This window comes from Elaeis guineensis, chromosome 5 (assembly GCF_000442705.2).
Source record: "Elaeis guineensis isolate ETL-2024a chromosome 5, EG11, whole genome shotgun sequence".
NCBI classification, from domain to species: Eukaryota; Viridiplantae; Streptophyta; class Magnoliopsida; order Arecales; family Arecaceae; genus Elaeis; species Elaeis guineensis.
Genome location: NC_025997.2, coordinates 125858722 through 125872436, shown reverse-complemented (window position 1 = coordinate 125872436; position 13715 = coordinate 125858722). Strand labels below are relative to the sequence as shown.

General features: G+C 34.0%; 1 long non-coding RNA gene across 1 annotated transcript; it reads right to left on the bottom strand.

Annotated features, from left to right (window-relative positions):
- Window positions 1-19: 19 nt before the first annotated feature.
- On the bottom strand, window positions 20-958 carry LOC140858191 (uncharacterized). Its single transcript, XR_012141654.1, has 3 exons — window positions 795-958; window positions 560-666; window positions 20-411 (listed from the first exon to the last, which is right to left on the bottom strand). It is a non-coding gene; the product is annotated as an uncharacterized lncRNA (long non-coding RNA).
- Window positions 959-13715: the final 12757 nt, after the last annotated feature.

Genomic DNA, 13715 nt, shown 5'->3' with positions numbered 1-13715 from the left:
CGCTGCAACTATGCTAATGATTAATTAACATCGGGTTAGAATAAATTAGATAACAGCCATTAAAAAACTTTTAGTATTTATCACGGACAAAGGAAGGGAATGCAATAAAAAGCCATAAATTCAAGAAAAAGGAAGAGTTCAAGAAAAAGGCACAAATTCACCTCTATCAGCCATCCAAAAACTCTCCGCACATAAGAAAAATGGGCAAAAATGAAGCAATCAACAAAAAAAATTTTGTTCTTTCTTTGACTTCTCAAGGAAAAAACTAAAGAAAAATTCATGACGATGAAGCGCATTCAAGAAAAAGCTATCTTTTAAACCCTGTCTGCAATCTTTCCTCTCAGAAGAACAACAGACTAAGCGAATGGGGTGAAAAAAGATCCATTCTTTATAAGATTCATCCCAGGAAACCTAAAGAAAATGAAGAACCAATTAATTAAAGAAAACATCCATCAACAAAATTTATCAATTTTTATCGAATTTACTACTGAAAACATCAAGAAAAAATTACTTTAAAAAACAGAAAAAGAAGGGAATTCCGGAAAAACTATCGATTCACCTCCTTCGGCAATCTCCCCTCCCGCGAGAACAGGTGGAGCGAATCGAGCTCTGCCTCGCTGGAAACGGAAATCGTGGCATCGCGGGACGACGCCCCCATCTCATCCACTGTCAAGAAGATTCGTTAATGCCGCAAGAACTCGCGAGAAGACGAGATTACTACAATGGCATCGGAATAATTGGACGACAACAGAATGCGGGGCTTTTCTCCTTTAAAGAGTGAAACTAGGGTTTACCCCGGCTCTTCCAGCAGACTCTCGGAGCGAATGTCGGCAATCGGCGGCCGTCGGAACTCCGGGAACAGGTCTTGCATGTAGATAGTACTACGGCAAGGCTCGCTGCAGTTGTACGCTAATCGTGAAATGGTATATAGAAGATCACATGGTTCAGCTTTGTCGGCGCGTTTCTTAGATGGCTAGCTGCCGACCGTTACTCATCGTGCACTTACTTGCGGTACATGGATTGCGCTTTTTTAAAATATATAATTTATATATATTTTTAAAAAAAAAAATTGTGCAGTTGCTTTCTCTCGAGGCCAAAACCAAGCATAAGGTTGAATTTAAGATATATTATTAGAACATCTACAAGATATATTATTAGAACATCTCCGTAATTTTAATTCAATTTTATTTATATTTTTTATATTTTAAAAAATATTAATTTTTTTAATCATTTATATATTTTAATATGATGTAACTATCTATCTCTATTAATAAAATTGTATCATCTGACTATCATATAGTACTATTATTTTATAAAATATTTAAACTATCTTTAATGTCAAATAAATTTTGAAGAAGAAGAAGAAACCCCAAATCAAGTGGAGAAGGAAAGAAGGGAGAAAGAGATTGTTGGAGAATACCGACCGATCCCGCTCATGCCGATTTATAATCGGGCATACCCGACCGACCGACCGACCGATCGCCGGGTGCCTTTACCGACCGATCGACGGTTCTCTACCGACCGAAGATATGTCGGTCGGGCAGACCTTTTCCGCCCTCCCGACCGACCGCACCAGGGGGTCCGATATCCGACTCCCGCGACGTGCCCGACTGACCGGCGGAGGGGTCCGAATCTCCACCCGACGCCCCTCAGCTGGCCACCGACCTAAGGTCGGTCGACTCCTCCAATCGCCGTACTACTGCCAGAGACTGTCAGTCCTGACAACAGCATGCGGCACTGCCGCCTAGAGGCATTATCCCACCTAAGGCGTGGGTCGACTCTAGCGATTTGACAGCCCCACGGCGATGTGACACCTTCACGGTGACTCTGACAGTCTGCAGTGAATTGATAATTCTTCAATTGTCCGCGCCATTAATGACGGCGCCATACCATGCTCCACTATATATATCGGAGAAGGCAACAGTACTAGAGGTCCCTTCGAAACTCTTGGGTTTGCCCCCTCTCTCTCTCTTTCCCTCTCTCGTTGAGCTCCTTGTTTTTTTTTCACTGTTGCCTAGTCTCCTCTCTGACTTGACCGTCAGAGGGTCCCCGTCGGAGCCGCCTCCGATCAGTGCGGACTTTTCTTTTGCAGGCGCTCGTTCCCGACGACCAGACGATGAGGGGATTGGCCGCAATAAAGATCATGGAGGATTTCTCCATGGAGGCATCTCAATCAAGTTCATCTATTTTTTTATTCTCTCAGAATGAAAGCAAAAAAAATGACAAATTAAAGAAAATATACATCTCCTCTAATCTTGCCCCAAATTTGTTGGAGAAATTTTTGTTTTGAAAGGAAAAGAATAGTGTTTTTTTCTATAAAAAAATTTAGTTAAAGATGATGTTTTTTTTGTACAAGATATTTATTTCATAAACATAAAGCATCTTTCTTTTCTTTTGCATCTTTTTCTTATGTTATTGGTTATCAATTTTCTTTTCTCCATTCTATTTTTTAATCTATTTTATCTTTTCAATTGATAACAGATATTTTGCTGATAAGATCCAGTGTCTTATGTAATACTATTCTATCATGCCTTTAATTGCATTATGAGAGTTATAAATTGTTAGAGTCAATTATATTTCTTAGATATAATTTTATATATTTTATAAGATAAAGTATAATAAAATAATAAGAAATAAAAAATAATAATTAAATATTTTTGATGAATACAGCAAACTAATCTTATTCCTTAGCTATATCATTCTAAATCAAGACAGTGATCAAGTTTACTGAAAATTAGATAGAAAAATCATTTTCACCGTAACTTTCTATTATAAATTTATCAACTTTAGGGGTACTAAATGCACCTTTGCCAAATCTTTATGAAGCTTTAATGCCCAGGCCAGATATTTCTTATGGCTTTGCTGAAAGAAAATGCTTAATATAGGGGATTTTTTGAGGAGAAAGATAGGAAAAAATTCTGATGGCTGCCCTTTGTGTGGACATGGAGAGGAATCTGTACACCATTTCTTTTCCACATGCATTTTTTCTTTTCCATCTGAGAAGGCAATATGTAATTTTTTTGGAATTCTACACCTATAATCTTCCTCCAAAGATCTCTTCTTAGTCTGGAGAGTAATATTCCTTCCAAAACCTATATGACAAATCATCCTCATGCTTTTATCTACTATGGCTTGGGCATGTTGGGAAGAAAAAAGTGCTCGGATCTTTTTGAATAAGAGAGCTTTGATTACCTCTAATGTTTTGAAAAGAGCTATCTCTATTCAAAGAATGGTCTTCACTCTGCCCTCCAAATTTACTTTTTTGAATTATCAAAAATCTGAAATGAAATCAAACAACTCATTACATTTCAATTTGATGATTAAACCTCCATTTCTTAACTGATTGGACCTTCTTAATTGCCAAAAAGAACTTTAGTCTCAGCTTTTGTTCCTAGAAGAGCACAGTAAAATGATGGACTTTCTTGATCTTCATTGTCTGATGGCTCCCTTTATGACAGCTCCCCTACCTTCACCCCTTCATCGCCAACAACCCTTTTTTCCATTCCTCCTTACTCTTTTTTTTCCTCCAATCCCGTCCATGAGGACTTTGACACTATCATTTCCCTCAATACCGACCTCTGTGACCTCACCCTCCTCCATAATGATAGCTATTTCTATTTCCATCCTTCTTTACCGATGACCCCTTCCTTCCTCTCCCTCTTTCTTCTCCTCATCCCTTTCTTCTCCTTATCCTCCTCTTATATGAGCAAGACATATTTTCGTCCATTGAAATAGCAAAGTAATTTCATTTGTTAGTAAGTGAATATGTCACGCCCCCGACCCGAGATTGTGAATCGAGGATCATGGCAACCGCCGCATACTTATAGAAAATTCTTCCCATAAGCACGCAAGGCATCTTATCATGCTATCTTAAAACAACAGCGGAATAATTAGTCAGTAATTTAAATCTAAAATATAACGATCTAAATTTCTTCTTTAATGACTCAATAAATTCAACAATAATTCATAGTCCTTACATCAAATTCAATAAGACTTTCAATCGAAAATAAAAGTATAGAGATTCTGCTTCTGATCACTCTTCCATTTATATCTTGTATCATCTTAATTCCTCAACATCTGTAAAAATAGTAAAATAAGAGATAATGAGTTAGACAGCCCAGCAAGCAATGATCACTTCTCAACAGATTTCATCAGGCATTTAAGTAAATAATCATTTATAGAAAATAAGCATATAGAGTTTATCAATTCGAAATCAATTTCAATTATGCAACATAATTCATGCCAAATTCATTTCTTTTTCAAAAATTTAAGTTTCTTTCGAAATTTTAATTTCTTTTGTTCTTCAATTCTTTTCGTCAACCATGAGCTATGACCATATTTTTCCTGTGGCAGGATCATAATATCGCATATCTGCTTGCGGTAGGCTGCGAATCATTTGGCTGCCATATCTTTTGAAACCGCTGGTCTCGCTGGCAGTTTGTCGTTGGTCTCTCTGACGACATGTCGCTGGTCTCGCTGGCAACATAAACCCTCAGGACAATCAATTGCCAACGTATATGCCCCCATTGGCGGAGTCATTTACATAGTCAGGTTGTCAATTCATAATGTTTCTTATATCATAATTTTTCATAAATCATATTTTATATTCTAATTTCGATAATAAAACATATAATCATGTAGTATCGAAATCAATCAATATAATGCATCATGAAATCAATATGTTCAATCATGCTTCATCATATCATTTCAAATAAGATATTTTCATAACAAAATACCATTCATCCAATTCATGCATCGTTTCACAAATCATGTCAGAAAAATACATTATAATTTATCGATAAATCTAAAAAAAATGAAACATTACGTACCTCGAATGCATTTCAATAAATCCACATAATTCTATAATTTTTTTTCAAAAATTCTGTTCGTAGATCATATCGCGATATCCCATGATCAAACATCCACAATCCTATACAGAATCAATTTTAATAATTAGAAAGAATACGAATATCATATTTCAACGATTTAGACTGGGTCCGATCATCTAATCTCATCTAATCAAAATCTAATTAGGACCTAAACGATCCAAAGTTTGACTATCAGATCAAATCGAATTCGAAGTGATAGGATCAAGATTTCTTCATCGATTTCATAAAATCAAGTGGAGAGAGAAAATCAGAGGAGAGAGAATTCATGAGGTACAATTCGAATTGATCAGGTGACACAATCCAACATTACGATTGATCCAATATCTCGATTGGTGAAATCAACATGATCAAAACAAGTCATGGCTAAATTAAAATCATGGATGATCAAATCTAAAGATTCATGGTCTGATTAAGGTAGGTGCCAGTACGCTGTCTGACAACTATGGATCAGGATTCTTCATTAGAATCAGATCAAGACTATTAAAAAAAATTCATTCATTCACTAACCTTTTTAGAGAGAGAATCAATCAAGAGAGAGAATATTTTAGAGAGAGAAAATTTTAGAGAGAGAAAATTCATCTTGAATTCTTCAGACAATATGATTCAACAAATCCTGATCGATCAGATCAAATCATGCTAAAATTATCATATGGATAATTTAATAAAATTATAAAAATTAAAATCTTAAAAATATCTGATCTGATCAAAGTGGATGTCGACGTACCGTCCGACGATCACAGATCAAAAATCAATCATTATGATCATTTAAATTCATCATCATTCTTCCCAAAATTTTAAAAATCTTAGGAGAGAGAAATAATCTAGAGAAAAGATTCTAGAGAGAGAAAGTCCAATTCTAGAGAGAAAAAAATACTAGTTCAGGCTGAAGAGAGAGAGGGAAGAGAGAGAAATTCTCTTTCTCATATTTTATTATTTATATCATTATTTATTAATTAATTTAAAATTTTTTCTTTTCTTTTCTCTTCTTTTCTCTTCTTTTCTTTCTTTCTTTTTTTTTCTTTTTCTTTTTCTTCACGGAAGAGAGGAGAGAAAATCCTATTTTTATTATTATATTATTATTATATTTTTTTCTCCTTCTTTTGCCTTTTTTTTCTTTTCTTTTTCTTTTTCTTTTCCTTCTTTTTCTTTTCTTTTTCTTTTCTTTTCCTTCTTCTTTTTCTTCTTTTCTTCTTCTTTTCCCGTGGGTTTCTTTGGGCCGAAACAGGGGACCGTGAGGTCCCCTCGTTGGCTGGCCGGCTGGCGATGCAGCCAGCATGGGACGGCCGTCGGCAGGAGGGGAGGCGATCCGGTGGCAAGAGGCGGCCAAACCGATGGTCGGCAGTGACCACCAGCAACGGAAAAATGGCAAAAAGGAAGATTCTTCCGTAACAAAATTCGGCGACTCCAGTCGCCGGCGAGCGTGCACATCGGCATGACAAGGAAGGGGGAGGAGAGAGGAAGGGGAGGAGGCTTACCTCCATCGCCGGCGAGGATTTTCCGATGAGAAATTGGACGGCACAGGGATGGTCTTCCGTGGTAGATTTTTCAACGATTGCCATCGATTGAGCTTAGGATTTTTGGTGGAAAGGAGAGAGGAGGGATCTCCTCCTTAAATAGGACCGGAGGGAGATCGATTCCGACTCCGATTGGGAGCCGGCGAGAGGAGGAAGAAGACTCCCTTTGGGAGTCTTCTCCCCTGTTTTTCTATTTTTTTTTTTGGGCTTTGTTACATGGGCTGGGATTTGTTATCGGGTCGGGCCATCACATTCTTTCCCTCTAAAAGAAATTTCGTCCTCAAAATTTTTCTTGCCCGAGTCTTCATAGTTTCTTACTTGAATCTCATCCACAAATATTTCAATATTCTAATTCTTGATATAAATTCATTCTTAAATTATTTCATAAGAAAAAAGTCGGTACATCAATATCTATCTGAAACGGAACTATTCATTTTCTTATTTATCAAAATCAACATCTCAAAGATTTTCAATGTTTCAAGATTTTGAATTTATGATCTCATTTCTTATAAAAATCATGTTCAATATCTCACGACTCAAATTAAAATTAAATCTATCTCTTGTGAATAGAAAAAGATCAATGTCTCTATTCTTACATAAGAACTTCATTCATCATCATTCATTTATTTATTTTAAAATATTAACCACTCTTAATTTCAACCCATCATAAGATAGGAAAGCATACTTCTATGAATCATATGATGACATCCCAATCAATCAAAATTCAAAAATATTTTCTCTTATTCGTACTTTCAAAGGTTGAAGATTTATCATTTCAATCTTATTCTCAAACTTTTGATATTTTATTTCTCGATGCAACTTCATCATTAAGTCATTTCATAAAGATCAATATCACCATTGTTGATTGAATCAATATCACTATTTCTAGTCATCGAAATTTTCTTACTCAAACTCTCAAACTCTTAAATATTCTAATTCTTGAAGCAAATTTTATCATTAAGTCATTCCATAATAAAAATCAATCACTCAAAAATTGATCTAAATCAAAACTATATTTTTCTTATAATCAAAATCAATGTCTCTATTCTAAGTAAGTATATCAATTTTCTTTATCTAAACATTAACAACTCTTAATTAATCGATTCATTATCAAATTAAATTATAAATAACTCTAATCTATTTTTTATAAAATAATCATCAATATCAATAGATAACCTCAATCTTTTTCATTTAGTCGGAGAAATAATAATAATCAAAAGAGTCCAAACTTTAAATTTTATTATATCCTGGAGCTAAATATTTGAGTATAATAATCTAAGATCAAAATCATTATTCGATAGACAATCTCAAATTCTTCCTAATAAATAGAGAATTATAAAATTTAATTCTAGGATAGAGAAAATTTATCTCTAAATATTCTAAATCTAAAATCAAAAATCAAGGGTCCACTCATCCTAGAATTAGGATGCTAAATATTTTGTAGCATAGTAAGTAGAAGCACTACTTTTAAAAAAATCACATTAGGGATATCCAAAATAATTCAAAATTTTAAAATATTATTCTTTCTAATATCAATAAATTTCTTGTATCAAACTATATCATCTATCATAATTTTTTGACTCAAAGGGTCAACATTCCTGACTTACTCAAAGTAATCCAAATTACCATGCTTCCGCTGCGCACTCTGTTCTAACAATCAAAATTTCTTAGCTTCACCAAAAAAAATTTTGATCAAATTATTTTTTTATCTTATCAATAGAAAAGATCTAAAATTTCAAATTTCAATTGAAGTCAAAAATTTAACTTTCGATTCTCATTCATACCTTTACTGGTGTACAATAATCTTGATTAACCCTTGAGTCCAATATCATATTTAAACCATCATATAGATTTACTATAATCAATATGAATCAAATCTCAATTCTCATATCAATTCAATTTGATAATTTTCAAATCAAAAATCCTTATAAGTCAAATTAATGAGAAAATCCTTCGATGCTCCACCAAATTTGAACATAATCAGATTATATAAGAATTTCAAATCATTATTATTTTTTTTTTCTAAAATTTCTATCATCAGAATTTTCAATATCTATCAAATATCCTTTCATAACAATCATACAAGCTTCAAAAAAATCAAATCTCCATTTAATAGTTGATTCAATTAGGGAACTCGTTAACAAAAGCAAAGGAAACTCCATATCAATTCTTAAATTCAAAATTTCTAAATTATAAATTCACATGGATCTCTTAATCTGAATTAACTAAAGATATCAATTTTTCATTAACAACCTCAACAATAATATCAGAAAATCTCTTGATCAACTTAGATACGAAATCTTTAAATTGAAATTTCATACACATCATGTAGTCTCCAAGAGACATAATAAGATCTATTATCTAGATCTAAGGATGATGATTAAAGATTCCAGTACGATGAATATTCTACAACCTCATAATCGATTTCATCAATAAGAAATAGGTTTCTTTGCAATATCTTCAAATATGCATTCATCTTAATATGCCACTTTATATATAATCCACATACCAAATTCAATTTCGATAAATATTCCAATCAAGCATCATAAAAAAATTTTCTTAGTCCATCTTAGAACAATATTTTATCATCAAATTTTTATCTTGTCAATAATAGTCAACTTCTCAACTAGAAGTAATATCATAGTATTATTCTTACATCGAATTTGAACTTACAATTTACTTGAATAACCAATGATCAAATTAATAACCACTATGCGCAATAAAATTTTATGTCAATCCTTTTGTAATTACTTTCAATCAAAATCTAACTAATCATATCATGATCTATAGATTATCCATCATATTTCAAACTTCATATGTCATAATCTCTTGCGATTCTTTTATACATAATCTCAATGTTTAATCAAAATTTTTAAATATTTCTCCCACTACAATCATCAAAGATCTACACTATAATGTCCCTGGTGTCTATCCACTTACACCCATTCTATATCTAATTCTACGTTTCATAATTCATCTACTTATGCTCTGATACCATTATAATTGTCACGCCCCCGACCCGAGATTGTGAATCGAGGGTCATGACAACCGCCGCATACTTATAGAAAACTCTTCCCATAAGCATGCAAGGCATCTTATCATGCTATCTTAAAACAACAGCGGAATAATTAGTCAGTAATTTAAATCCAAAATATAACGATCTAAATTTCTTCTTTAATGACTCAATAAATTCAACAATGATTCATAGTCCTTACATCAAATTCAATAAGACTTTCAACCGAAAATAAAAGTATAGAGATTCTGCTTCTGATCACTCTTCCATTTATATCTTGTATCATTTTAATTCCTCAACATCTGTAAAAACAGTAAAATAAGAGGTAATAAGCTAGACAGCCCAGCAAGCAATGATCACTTCTCAACAGATTTCATCAGGCATTTAAGTAAATAATCATTTATAGAAAATAAGCATATAGAGTTTATCAATTCGAAATCAATTTCAATTATGCAACATAATTCATGTCAAATTCATTTCTTTTTCGAAAATTTAAGTTTCTTTCGAGATTTTAATTTTTTTTGTTCTTCAATTCTTTTCATCAATCATGAGCTATGATCATATTTTCTCTGTGGCAGGGTCATAATACTGCGTATCTGCTTGCGGTAGGCTGCGAATCATCTGGCAGCCATGTCCTTTGAAACCGCTGGTCTCGCTGACGGTCTGTCGCTGGTCTCTCTGGCGACATGTCGCTAGTCTCGCTGGCGACATAAACCCTCAGGACAATCAATTACCAACGTATATGTCCCCATTGGCGGGATCCTTTACATAGTCAGGTTGTCAATTCATAATGTTTCTTATATCATAATTCTTCATAAATCATATTTCATATTCTAATTTCGATAATAAAACATAAAATCATGTAGTATCGAAATCAATCAATATAATACATCATGAAATTAAAATGTTCAATCATGCTTCATCATATCATTTCAAATAAGATATTTTCATAACAAAATACCATTCATCCAATTCATGCATCATTTTACAAATCATATCAGAAAAATATATTATAATTTACCGATAAATCTAGAAAAAGTGAAACATTACTTACCTCGAACGCATTCCAATAAATCCATATAATTCTATAAATTTTTTTTCAAAAATTCTGTTCGTAGATCATATCACGATATCCCATGATCAAACATCCACAATCCTATACAGAATCAATTCCAATAATTAGAAAGAATACGAATACCATATTTCAACGGTTTAGACTGGATCCGATCATCTAATTTCATCTAATCAAAATCTAATTAGGACTTAAACGATCCAAAATTTGACTATCAGATCAAATCGAATTCGAAGTGATAGGACCAAAATTTCTTCATCGATTTCATAAAATCAAGTGGAGAGAGAAAATCAGAGGAGAGAGAATTCATGAGGTACAATTCGAATTGATCAGGTGACACAATCCAACATTACGATTGGTCTAATATCTCGATTGGTGAAATCAACATGATCAAAACAAGTCATGACTAAATTGAAATCATGAATGATCAAATCTAAAGATTCATGGTCTGATTAAGGTAGGTGCCAGTACGCTGTTTGACAACTATGGATCAGGATTCTTCATTAGAATCAGATCAAGACTATTAAAAGAAATTCCTTCATTCACTAACCTTTTTAGAGAGAGAATCAATCAAGAGAGAGAATATTTTAGAGAGAGAAAACTCATCTTGAATTCTTCAGACAATATAATTCAACAAATCCTAATCGATCAGATCAAATCATGCTAAAATTATCATGTGGATAATTTAATAAAATTATAAAAATTAAAATTTTAAAAATATCTATCTGATCAAAGTGGATGTCGACGTACCGTCCGAGGATCACAGATCAAAAATTCATCATTATGATCATTTAAATTCATCATCATTCTTCTCAAAATTCTAGAAATCTTAGGAGAGAGAAATAATCTAGAGGAAGGATTCTAGAGAGAGAAAGTAGAGAGAGAAAGTCTAATTCTAGAGAGAGAAAATACTAGTTCAGGCTGAAGAGAGAGAGGAAAATGAGAGAAACTCTCTTTCTCATATTTTATTATTTATATTATTATTTATTAATTAATTTAATTTTTTTCTTTTCTCTTCTTTTCTTTCTTTCTTTTTTTTTCTTTTTCTTCACGGAAGAGAGGAGAGAAAATCCTATTATTATTATTATATTATTATTATATTATTTTTCTCCTTCTTTTTTTTTTCTTTTCTTTTTCTTTTTCTTTTCTTTTCCTTCTTCTTCTTCTTCTTTTCTTCTTCTTTTCCCGTGGGTTTCTTTGGGCCGAAACAGGGGACCTTCGTTGGCTGGCCGACCGGTGGCGCAGCCGGCATGGGGCGGCCGTCGGCAGGAGGGGAGGTGATCCGGCGGTAAGAGGCGGCCAAACCGGTGGTCGGCAGTGACCACCAGCGACGAAAAAATGGCAAAAAAGAAGATTCTTCCGCAACAAAATCCGACGACTCCGGTCGTCAGCGAGCGTGCACATCGGCATGGGAAGGAAAGGGGAGGAGGCTTACTTCCGTCGCCGGTGAGGCTTTTCCGGTGAGAAATTGGACGGCACAGGGACGGTCTTCCGCGGTGGATTTTCTGACGATTGCCGCCGATTGAGCTTAGAATTTTCGATGGAAAGGAGAGAGGAGGGATCTCCTCCTTAAATAAGATCGGAGGGAGATCGATTCCGACTCCGATTGGGAGCCGACGAGAGGAAGAAGAAGACTCCCTTCGGGAGTCTTCTCCCCTGTTTTTCTTTTTTTTTTTTTTTTTTGGGCTTTGTTACATGGGCTGGGATTTGTTATCGGGCCGGGCCATCACAGAACAGCAAGATCACATTGAAATATATTGATAGATAGAAGGGTTAGTTTGATGCTTTTTAAAGTATAAGAATGTTTTTGTCAAAAAAAAATATAGAGATATAAATAAAATCCAGGTAAAGTTAAAAAAAATATTTCTATAATTTATTTTTTAATTATGTATAATTTATATTTGAATTTTGCTTAAGTAAAGCACCCTTCCCCCTCAAAATAACCGCGAGCAAGCATAAGGTTTGATTTTTGCTTTTTGAAATAAGGAAGAAATGATTAGTTCCATAATATTAAACCAACTCGTAAAGGGAAGTTGTCATTTTGACATAAAACCTTTTTTTTATAAAAATAAGAGGAATTTAATAACCGATCTCTTTGTAGACGGGACTTTTACAAAACATCCCTATTGACCAACATTCTAATGCATCGTCCATTGGCTATAACTTTGTTAAAATTCCCGATCCTTCTAAAAGCATTGCACGCCTGATATGATGATGAATGGGAGAGGAACTGGAAATTAAAAGCTGATTCACAACCCCTCATCATTACACATAGGTCAAAGGAGGAAGCCCATGATAAAATAACCTTAAAAATAATTCTCAATTCAGAGTATCTTTAGAAATACATGCTACACAAAAATTAAAAAAATATAAAATAATATTTTAAAAAATAATCTCTCAAATGAAAGTGATTATAGAATTCTTTATTTGGTTTCTCGATGTTACATCCAGAAAACTCGAACCCTGCATTACTACATTTCCATGCCACATCCTAAATTACCAGTTAATACCATCCCCCAAAAAAGGGGGGGTGGGGGGGAGACCAAACCCCAAATATTGAAACTTAATAATTTGTTGTAGGATTTCATGTGACTTAGCAGAGGGTTACATACTAGAACCACCCCTTTCAAAGCTATTTGCCCCATCCAGCCAGTCATTTTTCTCCACATAGCTGAACTAGCTAGGTAGTTATGGCAGATAGGCACTCCAATGTTACTGCTATCAACTATTACACATATTCCAATAACAAGCTACTAAAATGCGTGCATTTGGTCCCCCTAGATTGCTGTGATACCTGTTAGACATCCAGATCCAAATATCATACCAAATATTCAGTAAAAAAAAAAAAAAGGAGAAAGAAAAGCAGTCTCTTGCAAACCCAGACACGATTTGAGGTTACATTAGCGTAAACTCTAAACTAGCGTTGCCGGCCACAACCACAACAAGGTAGTCTTGATCTAGCGATGGTAGCACTGCTAAAGGAAGTCTAGTATTGCCCTCAATGGTGGGATCCCAACCTGCATAAGATCACCAATCAAGGAGGTAATAACCATTTCACTCAGATATAAATGGTAGCATACCAAATAACTGATGCAACGTTTGTAAAATATACATATATTTTTTTTGTTTTAATGAGGTTTTTCTAATATAGGCAAAGTCCACTCAATTGGAGAGGTGAAATGAAATTGTTGGACACATCTATATCACCTTGCACAAAATTCTAAGGT